This window comes from Geotrypetes seraphini, chromosome 3 (genome assembly GCF_902459505.1).
Source record: "Geotrypetes seraphini chromosome 3, aGeoSer1.1, whole genome shotgun sequence".
In the NCBI taxonomy this organism is placed as follows: Eukaryota; Metazoa; Chordata; class Amphibia; order Gymnophiona; family Dermophiidae; genus Geotrypetes; species Geotrypetes seraphini.
Genome location: NC_047086.1, coordinates 3,963,801 through 3,977,099, shown reverse-complemented (window position 1 = coordinate 3,977,099; position 13,299 = coordinate 3,963,801). Strand labels below are relative to the sequence as shown.

Here is a 13,299-nt window from a genome sequence, read left to right as displayed (position 1 = left end):
ATTTCAACTCTTGAAGCTGACCTCGAGGACTCTAATAATCACAAGCGCAGAAACAATTTCAGGCTGCTTGGCCTACCAGAAGGCCATGAGGGCCATGACATGCTTGGATTCCTGACCACATTGATTCCTAAAGTCTTGAATATCACCTTCAAACAAGATTTTGAGAGATTGATTGTGTTCGAGTGCCCACCAGTGCTCCAACACCGGGTAATAAATATCCAAGACCTGTAGTGGTACACCTGCTGCCATAACCAGGAGTTAGAAATCATGCAACAAGCAAGATCCTTGGCACCGATAAAATATGAAGGCTGCATCATTGTTTATACCTGATCTTTCCAAGCAGACTGTTAAGGCTCGCAAGATGCTATTGGAATATCGCTCCCGCCTGAAACAAATTGGGGCTAAATATGGGATGCTATATCCCGCTAAACTGCATGTCACTTATAATAATATGACCAAGGATTTCACCAACCCGGCGACTTTGGCTGAATATTTAGAACAGATCTCTCTGTCCACCATTGGCAATGTGTGAGCATTCACCTCCATGCTCTTAGACAGTTCCTGCCTCAACACCTTGTGGCTTTTCACTGCTGAGGATATACTCCATTTTCTACCTTGCACTGATCTGATTTGCTTGAGCCTCCTCTCTGTTTGTTCGCCTGACAACATGAGGGGCTACTCACCTGCTATTTTCAGATATACTCTTGCCTTCAAACTGCAAGTATTATATTGGTTGAGCACCTGCAGCATTATCCTGGAATAACATCACCCTGTTGCTGAAGTGCCTTATCTCCACGCTTCCTTATATCTCACTAATGTCATGCTGCAGATTTTTCTAATGTACATCTGATTAATATATCTAGCTAGCTGTTTACTATACCCTAACATACTTAATCTATGCCTTCCTAGGCATTTTCTCTATACTGATCTGTATCTCTATTTACTTGTGGGTGTTTATCACCCTCCTCTAGCTAGACTAACCCACCATATAGCTCCTGATGAATGTCATAACATGCTTATACTATAGCTCTATTCCTGCTCTACACTTCTTTTCTTTATTTGCTAACTTGTACAGGAGTACTAATCAGAGTACGATTAATTCTTGATTTTGCCTCTCCTGCATATCAAGTCTCACCTCTCATTTCTTCTTTTGTATTGCTACTCTACATGTCTTAGTTTTTACTACCCATATCATTTTCCAATTCACTCTCCCCACAGCTAAATGGATATGCCCCTTGCTCAGTCATATTAACATTGTGTGGGCTAAGATGCATATCACTTTTATTTTACTTGTTTTAGTCTCCTATGGCACACTGTCACTTGCCATTTTCTTTTTTTCTCTCCCCCTATGTACATTACTATGTTAAACACTGGTATCTGGACAGGGTATACTCTACTTTTTACAGTTTCTGTCTTCCCCAGTGACAAAATTATGGAACCTAATCCACATAACTTCTTCTCATACATTGAGGGCTAGGATCTTGTCACTTGGCAGATTTCAATACTGTCCCTGAAGAAATGTTTTTTATGTGAAATATATTTCCATAATTTCACTTCCCAATAACTCTCAATGTTAACTCAGTTTTTGGATGTTTGCTTGTTAGTAGATATCTGCTTTTAGGTCAAGGAATGTATTCCTGTCAAATAACTGTTGATGTTAAACTTTCCATTATGCACCTCCATTATTAAACACCTGATTGACTATGTTTTAAATACAGTTTTATTACTACTTATCCACATCTATGATTGTGGATTACCTGAGTTTCAGCTGCTCTTACATTAACATGTTCTGCATTATTTGCTACAGCTGCAATGTTATATCTAATCTAATCTAATCCTTAGGTTTGTATACCGCATCATCTCCACGTTCGTAGAGCTTGACGCGGTTTACAGTAGGAGAAATAGGAAGGAACTACAGCAGAGGGTTAGAGGTAGAAGTGTGAAGAAAATTTAGAGGACTTGGGATGCCAAGATATAAGAGTTTCCTTGATTCCTAAGTTGGAGGGAGACTTACATTTTTTGAGAAAAGCCAGGTTTTCAGATGTTTGCAGAAAACTTGGAGAGAGCTCAAGTTCTGAAGAGGGGAGGTAAGGTTGTTCCAGAACTCAGTGATTTTGAAGTGGAGGGAGGTCCCTAGCTTTCCTGTGTGGGAAATTCCTTTTAGCGAGGGGAAGGATAGTTTTAATTTGTGGAAGGATCTGGTGGTATTAGTGTTTGAGGAATTCCAAGAAAGAGGGATAAAGGGAGGGAGGATACCATATAGGATTTTGAAAGTTAAACAGGCGCATTTATAGTTGGCCCTGGCGATTATCGGAAGCCAGTGGAGCTTGGCCAGAAGCGGGGAGACATGGTCAAATTTACTTTTAGCGAAGATGAGCTTGGCCGCGGCATTCTGAATCCGTTGGAGTCTGTGGAGGTTTTTCTTAGTTAGGCTTAAGTAGATAGAGTTGCAATAGTCCAATCTGGAGAGGATGATGGATTGGACAAGGAGGGTAAAATGTTTTTGATGGAAGCAGGATCTAACTTTCCTCAGCATGTTAAGGCTGAAAAAGCATTTTTTTACCAAGGATTGGAGGTGGTCATTGAAGGACAATGTGGAATCAATGATGATGCCCAAGACCTTGCTCGAGAACTCAAGCTGCAGAGAGGAGCCAGAGGGTAGTGGGATGGAGGTGGGTAGGTGATCTAGTTTTGGACCGAGCCAAAGAAGTCTTGTTTTGGACTCATTCAATTTCATTTGCACAGTGTGGGCCCAGGATTGTAGGTTCATTATACAAGAGGATATGTTCTTAGACAGGTCGGTGAGGTTCGAATCGGTCTCGAGGAGGACGAGGATGTCGTCTGCATAAGTGTAAATTGTTTCAAGGGGGGATAAGTGGAGGAGTTTTAGGGAGGACATATAGATGTTGAAAAGGATAGGGGATAGTGGAGAGCCTTGCGGGACTCCACAATTCGGTTTCCAGGGGGAGGATGAGGTGCCATTCATGTTAACAATGTAAGAACGAGAGTGGAGGAATTTAGAGAACCAACCTAGGACTGTGGAGTTGATACCTATCTCAGAGAGTTGGTAAACAAGAATATCATGGTGAACAACGTCGAAAGCAGCGGAAAGGTCAAATTGTAGGAGGACAGCGAACTTGTTTCGAGAGTGAAGTTGTTGAACCCTTGAAATCAGGGAAGACAGTAGGGATTCAGTGCTGAAGTTAGGATGAAAGCCATATTGATAGGGTAAAAGAATAGAGAATCTCTCTAAGTATGATGAGAGTTGGGAAGAAATGATGGACTCTAGCATCTTGGTTAGGAGAGGGATATTTGCAATTGGGCGATAGTTGGATGGTATGGAAGGGTCAAGGTCAGATTTTTTCAGTAGTGGGGTCAAGGCGATATGACCCATTTCTGGGGAGAAATGGCCTGACTGAAGGGCAGAGTTTATGAGAATGGTGATAGAAGAAATAGCCTGAGCGGGAATGTTCTCGTATAGGTAGGAGGGGAATGGGTCCAAGGAGCAATTACAGGATTTCAGTTTGAGGCAGAGATTGAGGACCAGGGATTCAGATACGCGCTCAAAGTTGGTCCAGGATCTGTCAGCTGGGATAGGGTTAGAGACCATTAGGGTGGGAGTGGATTCAGTGGGCATTAGGGAGTTGTAAGAGACTGAAGGAGGGAAAGAGCATCTCAAGGAAGAAACCTTATCGTTGAAGAATTTTGCTAGAACATTGGCTGAGGGAGAGGAGGGGAGCAAGGTGGGGTCTCTTTTGGAGGTTAGGGAGCGCCAGATGTTGAATAGAGTACTGCTTTGATTGTTGGACCTGGAGATTTTGTCACCATAGAAGTTCTTTCTTGCTTTTTTTAGTGCTGTATTGTACAGCTTGATATTGACTCTCCAGGACTGTCTGTCTATAGGACATTTTGATTTTTTCCATATGCGCTCCAGAGCTCGACATTTCTGTTTTAGCTCTCTGTGATATGGGAGGAACCAAGGGGCCTTGCGGGGATAGGAGATGGATTTAGTGGAAAGGGGGGCGAGGGAAAGATAGGTAGATTTGGAGAGAGCGACCCAGTTATGCCAATTAGTACCTGAATCTGCAGGCTTAGGGGCAGAGGAGAATAAATTTAGACCAGAACAGGTTGCTTGTGATTTTTTTGCGGAAGGTAATGGGGTTGGAAGTACGGGGTGGAGCCCCAAGGTGTGACATAAAGATGGGGAGACAGAAAGCCCCTAGGAAGTGGTCAGACCAGGGGACATGTTCCCAGCGAGTGTCGTCAATTGACGTCTTGTGAGCGGTAAGGTCGAGAAAGCTAATGAGGTCTAGTGTGTGCCCCTTTTCGTGGGTTGGGGATGGTGCAGGGGGTGTGAGGCCAAGGGAGGTGAGGAAACTAATAAGTTCAATCGTATCCTTGCTGGTGATGTCGTCTAGGTGGAGATTGATGTCTCCGATGATCAATAATCTTTGGAACTTGAGGAAGGCGTTTGTTATAGTCTCAAGGACGAGTTCGGAGGAATTGTTCCAAGGGGTAGGTGGGCGGTATAGGAGCAGGATGCCCAGTGGGTGAGGGTGAAGTTCATCGTTGACTGAAGCAAGCATGTATTCTAGTGAGGTGTGGCAACCCCTTTCAAGGAGCTGAACATCGAAAAAGGATTTGTAGAGAATTGCCAGGCCACCTCCTTTATGGTTAGATCTAGGTGAAAAGAGACCTTGGTAGCCATGGGAGCAGAGTTCATTTTGTGTAAATAGGTCATCTTTTTTAATCCATGATTCTGTGATGCATAGGAAACCAGGGTCAGAATCTTCAAGTAGGTCCTTCAGAATTTGAATCTTGTTGCAAGCGGATCTTGCGTTGCAATAAAGCGAGTCAGAGGCAAGGTTGGGGAGATTGGCAGGGGAAACAGACTTTATTATATGTCTTTATTCCCTACATTTTTGTTTAGTGGCTCCAGGATTGGCTATGCTGATCATTTATGCAGACCCACTGACTCGTTACTCATTGTGTTTTTACTGTTGTTTATGCATAGGTATGACTTATCTCCATCAGATTCATTTTTTCAAAAGGCGATATTAACTGAATGCTTATGTGGATATACATGGTACATGTCTAAGACTCCTGCTGGCTTTCCATCCTCCTCATGTCATTGAACTGTATATCCCTCAATGTTAAAGGATTTAATAACCCCATCAAACACAAAAAAAATCCTTGCTTATGTTTCCAACCTCACCCTGATATTGTCTTTTTCCAGGAGACACACTTCTCTGCCACAGAAGTCCGCAAAATTACAACTCCATGGGCCCTGCCACCCCTTTTTTCTCCCGCACTGGGTAAACGCAATGGGGTAATAACTTTGATTAGGAAAGACATTTGATTAGGCAGACATTCACCTGCTCTCTCACTCTACAGACTCCCAAGGAAGGTGGCTTAAAAGCACAGTTACTTAGCGTAACAGGTGTTATCCAGGGACAGCAGGCATATATTCTCACATGTGGGTGACGTCATCTACGGAGCCCCAGCGCGGACAGCTTTTCAAGCAAACTTGATTGAAGTTTCAAGTTTGCTACACTGCACCACGCATGTGCATGCCTTCTTGCCCACTTGCAACTCCCCCACCTGGAACCGTAAGAACTGGCGGAAGGCGGGATGCACCGGAATATGCGTATATGCTTCCTTTAGGTCCAGGGAGCACATCCAGTTCCCCGAGTCCAGCAGAGGGTACAGGACTGGAAGAGATAACATACGGAACTTCTCCCGGACAAGGAACTTGTTGAGCCTCCGGAGGTCCAGAATGGGGCGTAAGTCCCCTGTCTTCTTCGGGACCAAAAAGTAACGGGAGTAAAACCCCCGTCCCCTTTGGTTCGGGGGCACCGGCTCCACCGCCCGAAGGCCCAACAAGGACCTGGCCTCCGACAGGAGAAGAGGAAGCTGGTCTCGACAGCAAAGAGAAGCCCCCGGCGGATGTTCCGGTGGCGTGGCTAAGAAGTTCAGCGAGTAGCCCTCGGAGATGATCCGGAGCACCCAAGCGTCTGACGTGATCTCGGCCCAGGCTGGAAGAAAGGCCTGCAATCTGCCCCCGATAGGAAGGGGGTCCTTTGACAGTGCGGAGGGGGCCCGCCCCCAACCGCGCATCACGTCAAAAAGACGGAGCGGATTTAGACGCTCCTTGCGCCAGAGGCTTTGGTTGGGACGCCCCTGCTGCTGGGGACGCCGGTGCGGAGGCCTGGAGAAGGCCGGCGTCGACTTCTGCGGGTACCGCCGGGGAGGAGGTCTAAACGGCTTCTGCGGCGGAGCCCAGGGTTTAGGACGGACCAATGAGGCAATAGAGCGCTCGTGTTCCGACAAACGCTTGGTCGCCGCCTCCAAGGACTCATCAAACAGCTCTGAGCCAACACATGGAAGATTGGCCAGACGCTCTTGCAAGTTTGGGTCCATATCCAGGGTACGGAGCCATGCCAGGCGGCGCATCGCCACCGCGAAGGCGGACACACGAGAGGCGAGCTCAAATGCGTCATACACAGCATGGAAGAGGTAGAGACGCAGCTGAGACAAATTGGACATAAAGGCCCCAAAATCCTCTTTATGGGAATCTGGCATGACTCCATGATACCTCGACAACGACTTCACCATCTGTCTCAAATAAGACGAGAAGGTGAAGGCGTAATTCAGGACCCTGGTCACCATCAAAGAGTTGGAATAGAGGCGACGACCAAACTTGTCCAAGGTCCGTCCCTCCCGTCCGGGGGGAACCGCCGCAGAGACCCTGGAAGGCTGCGACTTCTTCAGAGCTGACTCCACCAGTAGGGACTGGTGGGACAGCTGTGCCTTATCAAAGCCCTTGCACGGGACAGTGCGATACTTGGACTCCATCTTAGAAGGCACCGCTGTGACCGTAAGAGGGGAGTCAAGGTTCCTCAAAAAGGTCTGGGTAAGAACCTTATTGAGAGGGAGCCGAGGCGTCTCTCTGGGGGGAGAGGGCAAATCCTGCTCCTCCAAAAACTCCTTGGTGTACTTCGATCCTGCGCCCGGATCAAGGTCCAAAGCCCTGCTCATATCAAGAACGAATCTAGAGAAAGAGGAGGGCTTCGAAGGCGGAGAGGGAGATCGAGACGAGCGCCTCGCCAAGATGGAAGGAGAAGCCTCGCGTGAGTATCGAGGTTCCTTCCCCGTGCCAGACCCCGAACCCCAAGAAGCCGCACCGAGCGATCTGGACGGGGTCGGGGACCGCCCATGCCCCGAGGAACCCCTTCGGGAAGTCCCCGGGGTATGGGGCACGCCCCTTCCGTCTTGGTGAAGAGTCCCTCGAGCACTCAACCTCTGAAGAACGGAAAAGCCTCGGGTTATCAAGGCGCAGTTCGGAGACCCGCAGGGTCTCCGCCCCGGTCGGCGAGGAGCGACCGCGGCGTCGAGGAGAGGCCCGTTGGCGTTTGGGCTTCCTGACCGACGCTTCACCCGAGGCCGACCCGAGGGCGAGGAACCCCGGGAGGACCTCGACGAGGACGAAGAGGAAGAGATCCTCCGAACTCGCCGCACCTTGTCTCGAGGCCGCACACTCCGCTCAGGCTGGTCCACCGATGTCGAGGGCAAGGTTGGGGCCGAGGCCGAAACCCCCCCGGGCCCGAAGTCGAGGGCACCGAGACCGAGGTCACCGACGCCGGGGCAGTCGAGGCCGAAGCCTGCTGAAGGTGAGCGAGGGCCCCGGACAGCTCCGAGGCGATGAGAGCCCGGAGCAAGTCCTGGAAGACGGGAACCCCCATCATAGTCGGCAGATCCGGGGCCGTCGGGTGCTCCCTCGAGGGCGACCTCGGTACCGAGTATTCCCGCGGGGCACCCGACTTCGGCGCTCGGGGCGGGGCCGAGGACGACCCACCCGCCCCCGCCGAGGAACTCGAGGATGGCTTCTTCGAGGCTGAAACTGAAGAAGGAAGTGAGGACTTACCCTTCGCCGACTTCGGGGTCGAAGACACCGGCTTCGACGCCGCGGGCTCCCGGGGCGAGGACGAAGGAGTCGAGGCCGAGGTCAAGGCCGGGGCCGAAGCCGAGGCCGACGTCGAGGCCTTCCCCGCCGCGGGGTCAACGGCAAAGAGCTCCGCCATACGAGCCCGACGGCGGAGGAGAGCTTTCTGCTGAAAAGTAGAGCACCAGGAACAGGCGTCGGTGGGGTGCTCAGGGCCCAGGCAACGCAAGCACCACCGGTGGGGATCGGTGATCGAAAGGAGCCGATCGCACCGGGTGCACTTCTTAAAGCCCGTCGCAGGACGGGACATGGGCCCAAAAACCGGCCGAGAAAAAGCGAGGTCTCGCGGCCGCGGCTACCGGGAGCCCCCGGAGCCGAACGGAAAAGTTTTGGGGGTTTTTTTTGACGAAAACTGAAGGAAATAAAAAGAAAAACAAAGAAAAACACAGCGACCGAGTCGAAAAAAGGACACAGACGCGATGACAGAAGGCAATACTAAGAGCACAATTTCCACAGGGCTTCTGGCTCCGCGGAAGAGAATGAACTGAGGACCACGAGGTGGGGATGCGCCCTCTAGTGGGCAAGAAGGCATGCACATGCGTGGTGCAGTATAGCAAACTTGAAACTTCAATCAAGTTTGCTTGAAAAGCTGTCCGCGCTGGGGCTCCGTAGATGACGTCACCCACATGTGAGAATATCATGCCTGCTTGTCCTGGGATAAACACAGTTAGTGATTAATGGCCTCCTAATTGTAATAACCAACATTTATGGCCCGAACATAGATGATCCTACCTTTTTTGAAGAATTAGCGGAATCCCTTAATTCTGACTTAGGTAAATGGAATATAATTGGTGATGATTTCAATCTAATATTAGATCTTCTTCTGGATAGGAAGTCCAATACACCATTTAAGAAAACTAAATCTTGGTCAAAATTACAAGATTTAATTATCCACTTTAAATTAGTAGATCCATGGAGATCAACCCATCCACAAGATAAAGATTACACTTTTTCTCCTCTCTTCATTCCTCATACTCAAGGCTTGACTTTTTCCTGGTTAGTGGCAATCTAGCTCCCTATATTGCCTTGACACAAATCAAAGAAACTGCCATCCCTGTTCATGCACCTATCATTCTACAACTCAATAATATTAGCAACACTCCCCCCCTGCAGAAAACTTGGAGATTTAACTCCACTTTACTACAGGAACCTGGCTTCATCCCATACCTCACTAAACACATAGAAGAATATTTCTCTTTCAATAAGGCTTTGGACACTAACTGGTTTGTACTGTGGGATGCCTTCAAGGCATCAGTCCACGGGGCCATAATTTCTTTTAATGCATCTATTTCTAAAAAAAATTCCCAAGAAGCGACAGAACTTGCCAGTGAGCTTAAACATTTAGAATCTATTAATCATAAAGATCCAACAAATATGAAGATTCTTAAACAAATACAATCCAAGAAACTTACCTATAACTCTATATTATCCCGTTCCACTGTGCGCCAAATTTTCATTCAAAATGCAAAGTATTATTCCGAACAAAACAAATGTGGACACCAACTAGCTTCCTATTTGAAAGGAAAAACAGAAAAAACTGCTATTCCTGGGATTAGAGATCACACTGGAAATACAATGATAGAAACATAGAAACATAGAAACATAGAAGATGACGGCAGAAAAGGGCCACAGCCCATCAAGTCTGCCCACCTCAACAACCCTACCCCCTTGAATTTACCCCCCTAGAGATCCCACATGTGTATCCCATTTCCTTTTAAAATCCTTCACGCTGCTGGCCTGAATCACCTGAGGTGGAAGTTCATTCCAACGATCGACCACCCTTTCGGTGAAGAAGAACTTCCTGGTGTCGCCATGAAATTTCCCGCCCCTGATTTTCAGCGGATGGCCTCTTGTAGCAGAGGGGCCTTTAAAAAAGAAGATATCATCTTCCACCTCAATACGGCCGGTGATATATTTAAACGTCTCTATCATGTCTCCTCTCTCTCTACGTTCTTCAAGTGAATATAGCTGCAATTTATTCAGCCTTTCTTCATACGGGAGGTCTTTGAGTCCCGAGACCATTTTGGTGGCCATTCTTTGAACTGACTCAACTCTCAGCACATCCTTTCGGTAATGTGGCCTCCAGAATTGTACACAATACTCCAGATGAGGCCTCACCATGGATCTGTACAATGGCATTATAACTTCAGGCTTCCGGCTGATAAAACTTCTTCGGATGCAACCCATCATTTGTCTTGCCTTTGATGAAGCCTTCTCCACTTGATTGGCAGTCTTCATGTCTTCGCTAATGATCACCCCCAAATCACGTTCCGCCTTGGTCCTAACTAAGGTTTCACCATTTAGTGTGTAAGTTTTGCATGGATTCCTGCTGCCGAGGTGCATGACCTTACATTTTCTAGCATTGAAGTTTAGCTGCCAAGTCGAGGACCAATGTTCCAATAGAAGTAGGTCCTGCGTCATACTGTCTGGTAAAGTGTTCTCGCTTACTATGTTGCATAGTTTGGCGTCATCGGCGAATAATGTGATTTTACCCTGAAGCCCCTGAGTCAGATCTCTCACAAATATGTTGAAGAGGATCGGGCCCAAGACCGAGCCCTGAGGTACTCCACTGATCACCTCCGACGTTTTTGAAGGGGCACCATTTACCACCACTCTCTGAAGTCTACTGTTTAGCCAATCACCGACCCATGTAGTTAACGTCTCTCCCAGTCCCATTGATTTCATCTTGTTCAATAGTCTGCGGTGTGGAACGCTATCAAAAGCTTTACTAAAGTCCAAGTAAAGATATACTACATCAATTTCAACTCTTTTATAGTCATCTATACACGTCAGAACTTGATCCCACATCAACCCCCGATAGCTTCCTTTCTAATCTACCACATTCCACTATCTCCTTGATTCAAAATGAACAATTAAGTTCAGATATATCAATCACTGAAATAGTTAATCTATTAAAATCATGAAAGAAATAAAGCTCCCGACCCTGATGGTTTAACTACAGAATTATACACTGCCTTCGCTAACATTCTGGCTCCTCATCTTCTCCAATTTTACTCACATATGATAAGTACAGGGCAGACCTATGGCACTTTCACAGAGGCCACTACAATAGCTCTCTTGAAACCTGGCAAGGATCCTCTTTCAACATCAAGTTATAGACCACTATTGATAAATACTGATGCGAAGATCTACATCAAATTGCTGGCCTCTAGAATACAGCTGGCTCTGCCATCTCTCATCTCAGCTGATCAAAATGGTTTTATGCTAGGTCGCCTTCCTAGTGACAATTCCCATGTATTAATCAATGTGATCTCTCAAGCATCTCTTTCCTCCACTCCTATAGTGGCCATCGCCCTGGACGCAGAGAAAGCTTTTGACCATATAGAATGACCATATTTATTCTCTGTGCTCCAGCTGTTTAATTTCCCTAAGGCCTTTATTGATATGGTGAAAACTTTATACTCCAATCCCACCACCAATTTTTATTAATGGATTAACATAGAAACATAGAAAGATAGAAAGATGACGGCAGAAAAGGGCTATAGCCCATCAAGTCTGCCCACTCTACTGTCCCACCCCATTAAGTCAGAGTGCTGCTCGACCCACGCAGAGATCCCACCTGGATGTCCCATTTATTCTTAAAGTCGAGCACGCTAGTGGCCTTGATCACCTGCACCAGTAGTTTGTTCCAGTGATCCACCACCCTTTCTGTAAAGAAATACTTCCTGGTGTCACCACCAAATCTCCCTCCTCTTTGAGCGGGTACCCCCTTGTGACTGAAGGTCCCTTAGGAAAGAATATGTCGTTTTCCACCTCGACACGACCCGTGACGTACTTAAATGTCTCAATCGTGTCACCCCTCTCCCTGCGCTCCTCTAGAGAGTAGAGCTGCAACTTGCCCAGTCTTTCCTCGTCTTTACCCGAAATGTGGTACTAGGCAGGGATGCCCACTTTCCCCCTTACTTTTCAACTTAGCTTTAGAGTAACTCTTCATAAAATTTCGTTCTAACCCTATGATCAGTGGTGTGAAATTTGACTCCCTAGAAATCAAACTGTCGGCATATGCCGATAATGTGTTACTATATTCCTCTCCTAGTTCCATCCCACACATTCTACAAGATATCACTAACTTTTCTAACTCTAACTTTTCTAACTCAGGATACAAACTAAATGTATCTAAAATTGAGGCCCTTCCACTAAATTGTCCTGAGGCTATCCACATTATTAAGACCCATGGTCTCCATTGCTCCACCTTGCGAATAAAATACCTGGGAATACTAATTGCCCCTACTGCAGAGGATATACAGAAACAGAAGATTAGATTAGATATACAGAAAAGCACAGTTACTTACCGTAACAGGTGTTATCCAGGGACAGCAGGCAGATATTCTTTACGCATGGGGTGACGTCACCGACGGAGCCCCGGTACAGACCTTTTTAACTAGAAAGTTCTAGTTGGCCGCACCGCGCATGCGCGAGTGCCTTCCCGCCCGACGGAGGAGTGCGTGGTCCCCAGTTAAGATAAGCCAGCTAAGAAGCCAACCCGGGGAGGTGGGTGGGACGTAAGAATATCTGCCTGCTGTCCCTGGATAACACCTGTTACGGTAAGTAACTGTGCTTTATCCCAGGACAAGCAGGCAGCATATTCTTTACGCATGGGTGACCTCCAAGCTAACAGAGGGGGAGGAGGGATGGTTGGCCATTAGGAAAATAAATTTCGTAACACAGATTGGCCGAAGTGTCCATCCCGTCTGGAGAAGGCATCCAGACAGTAGTGAGTAGTGAACGTGTGAACTGAGGACCAAGTGGCAGCCTTGCAGATTTCCTCGATGGGCGTGGAACGGAGGAAAGCCACAGAAGCAGCCATAGCTCTGACCCTGTGGGCCGTGACAGCACCTTCCAGTGAGAGACCGGCCCGAGCATAACAGAACGCAATACAGGCAGCAAGCCAGTTGGAAAGCGTCCGCTTAGAGACAGGACGACCTAGACGGTTAGGATCGAAGATCAGAAAGAGCTGAGGGGACGAGCAGTGAGCCCTGGTACGGTCAAGGTAGTATGCCAGGGCACGCTTACAATCCAGCGTGTGCAATGCCTGTTCCCCAGGATGAGAATGGGGTTTAGGGAAAAAGACAGGCAACACAATGGACTGGTTGAGGTGAAAAGCCGAGACCACCTTGGGAAGGAATTTAGGATGGGTACGCAGAACCACCTTGTCATGGTGAAAAACAGTGAACGGTGGATCGGCGACCAGTGCATGCATCTCACTAACCCTCCTGGCAGAGGTGATGGCAATGAGGAAAAGCACCTTCCATGTTAGAAGTTTGAGCGAAGTTGTG

At 47.6% G+C, this 13,299-nt stretch overlaps 1 protein-coding gene across 4 annotated transcripts in view; it reads right to left on the bottom strand.

Annotated features, from left to right (window-relative positions):
• The window catches only part of REV3L (REV3 like, DNA directed polymerase zeta catalytic subunit), a 696,072-nt gene that overhangs the window by 643,070 nt on the left and 39,703 nt on the right, over window positions 1-13,299 (bottom strand). Inside the window, exon 2 of one of the 4 annotated variants that reach the window (XM_033939821.1) lies at window positions 9,415-9,513. The exons of the other annotated variants lie outside the window; for them this stretch is intronic. The gene's annotated coding sequence lies outside the window, so the exon portion shown is untranslated. The remainder of the gene's footprint in view (window positions 1-9,414; window positions 9,514-13,299) is intronic. 4 annotated transcript variants of the gene reach the window in all.